The sequence below is a fragment of the Astyanax mexicanus genome, unplaced genomic scaffold (assembly GCF_023375975.1).
Source record: "Astyanax mexicanus isolate ESR-SI-001 unplaced genomic scaffold, AstMex3_surface scaffold_77, whole genome shotgun sequence".
In the NCBI taxonomy this organism is placed as follows: domain Eukaryota; kingdom Metazoa; phylum Chordata; class Actinopteri; order Characiformes; family Acestrorhamphidae; genus Astyanax; species Astyanax mexicanus.
Window position 1 is genome coordinate 45,001 of NW_026040087.1, and position 2,500 is coordinate 47,500.

The 2,500-nt window shown below is 56.0% G+C and overlaps 1 non-coding gene across 1 annotated transcript in view; it reads right to left on the minus strand.

Moving 5' to 3' along the window:
- The window catches only part of LOC125798681 (18S ribosomal RNA), a 1,864-nt gene extending 514 nt beyond the window's left edge, over positions 1-1,350 (minus strand). The window contains exon 1 of the ribosomal RNA XR_007437483.1: positions 1-1,350. This exon is cut by the window's left edge and continues 514 nt beyond it. This is a non-coding gene — a ribosomal RNA (18S ribosomal RNA).
- Positions 1,351-2,500: the final 1,150 nt, after the last annotated feature.

Genomic DNA, 2,500 nt, shown 5'->3' on the forward strand with positions numbered 1-2,500 from the left:
CCACCAACTAAGAACGGCCATGCACCACCACCCACAGAATCGAGAAAGAGCCATCAGTCTGTCAATCCTTTCCGTGTCCGGGCCGGGTGAGGTTCCCCGTGTTGAGTCAAATTAAGCCGCAGGCTCCACTCCTGGTGGTGCCCTTCCGTCAATTCCTTTAAGTTTCAGTTTTGCAACCATACTCCCCCCGGAACCCAAAGACTCTGGTTTCCCCGCACGCTGCCCGGCGGGTCATGGGAATAACGCCGCCGGATCGCGGGTCGGCATAGTTTACGGTCGGAACTACGACGGTATCTGATCGTCTTCGAACCTCCGACTTTCGTTCTTGATTAATGAAAACATTCTTGGCAAATGCTTTCGCTTTCGTCCGTCTTGCGCCGGTCCAAGAATTTCACCTCTAGCGGCGCAATACGAATGCCCCCGGCCGTCCCTCTTAATCATGGCCCTGGTTCAGGAAACCCACAAAATAGAACCGGAGTCCTATTCCATTATTCCTAGCTCAGGCATTCAGGCGAGTTTGGTGCCCGCTTTGAACACTCTGATTTTTTCAAAGTAAACGCTCCGGACCCCTGAGGACCGGACACCCAACCAAGGGCATCCGGGGGGCGCCGGGAGGCAGGGTCTGGGACAGGCGGTAGCTCGCCTCGCGGCGGACCGCCAGCCCACTCCCGAAGTCCAACTACGAGCTTTTTAACTGCAGCAAATTTAATATACGCTATTGGAGCTGGAATTACCGCGGCTGCTGGCACCAGACTTGCCCTCCAATGGGTCCTCACCCATGTGTTTAGGATACGTTCATTCCGATTACAGGGCCTCGAAAGAGACCTGCATCGTTATTTTTCGTCACTACCTCACCGTGTCGGTAATGGGTAATTTGCGCGCCTGCTGCCTTCCTTGGATGTGGTAGCCATTTCTCAGGCTCCCTCTCCGGAATCGAACCCTGATTCCCCGTTACCCGTGGTCACCATGGTAGCCCCCTATGCTACCATCGACAGCTGATAGGGCAGACATTCGAATGAGACGTCGCCGCCGCGGTGGGCGCGCGATCGACCCGAGGTTATCTAGAGTCACCAAAGGGCCGGGGGAAACCCTCGCGGGTCCCCCCGGGTGGGTTTTGGGTCTGATAAATGCACGCATCCCGGCCCCCCCGAGAGAGGACCGGTCAGCGCTCGTTTGCATGTATTAGCTCTGGAATTACCACAGTTATCCGAGTAACGTGTGGAGCGATCAAAGGAACCATAACTGATTTAATGAGCCATTCGCAGTTTCACTGTACCTTCCGTGTGCACTTAGACCTGCATGGCTTAATCTTTGAGACAAGCATATGTTACTGGCAGGATCAACCAGGTTGCTGCGAGTGGTTTTTGTCACAGAAAAAACCATTGGTTCTTAGAGGGGAGAGGGATCGGCCCCGTACCGTCCGAAGGACCCCCCGGGGAGGGGGGGACGGGCGGAGAGGCTCGTCCGAGCTCACCCCTCATTGCTCCCAGTGGAAATTAGTGTGGCAACTCCGCTGCGCGAGTTCCCGCTTGCTTCGGGGATAACAAGGAAACGCTCGTTCCGAAACCGGGGGTCCGGAGCTTTTTGAAGCCGGGTGCTGGAGCTCGGTTGGACGCGAGGACCACCGAGGCATCCGAGTCCGACGGCTCCGGGCCGACCGGTTATCGTGTAGGGCAGATTGAGATATAGACGGGCCGTCTACGACTCCCTCGGATAGGTTCGGAAAGGTCCTCCCCCTGACGGAGGACCCCCCTGGAGGCTAACCCGCTGGGTCGGGTAGGAACGCACCGCGCACAGTGGCCACGGAGGGCCGCGCGGTTGCCTACCCAGGCGGGCTCGGTAGTCCATTCGATCGGGTCAAAATAATGAAAGAGATACCCCCCCTGGAACCGTCTCTGGAAGTTTGGTTTTTCCTCCGTACCGCCTGGGGGGCGGGGGGCGGGACGGAGGCCGACCTGCGGAGCTTCTTGGTCGGGTAGGATCGGGTCCGTGTTATAGTGTCCAAAAATCCACTTTGGAACCATTATTGGGGCTTTATTTAAGCTCTGCCATGCTTAGAAATGAATGGAGAATCATCTCCAGTGCTTGGACCCCTAGTCATTGCCACTCTCCTCAACAGTCCGACGGCACCCCTTTGAAAAACCCCCCGACGAAAAATCCTCCAGAGCGCGGGCGAACTCGCTCCGAGGCCGACCGGAGTGCACCTTCGTCGGGCAAGGGAGTCGGGCGAAGGGGGTCAGAAATCCTGGAGCTCGCCACCCTCACTAGTTTTTGGCGTGAAATGGTAGACCAAAAGTGGGGACTTAGAAAAATTTCGCACTTTTTCGACCTACCACTGGTAGACCGAGTGGGACTTAGTCATTTTTTCAGCTTTTTCGGGCCTACCACTGGTAGACCAAGTTGGACTTAGTCATTTTTTCAACTTTTCGAGCCTACCACTGGTAGACCAAGTTGGACTTAGTCATTTTTTCGACTTTTCGAGCCTACCACTGGTAGACCA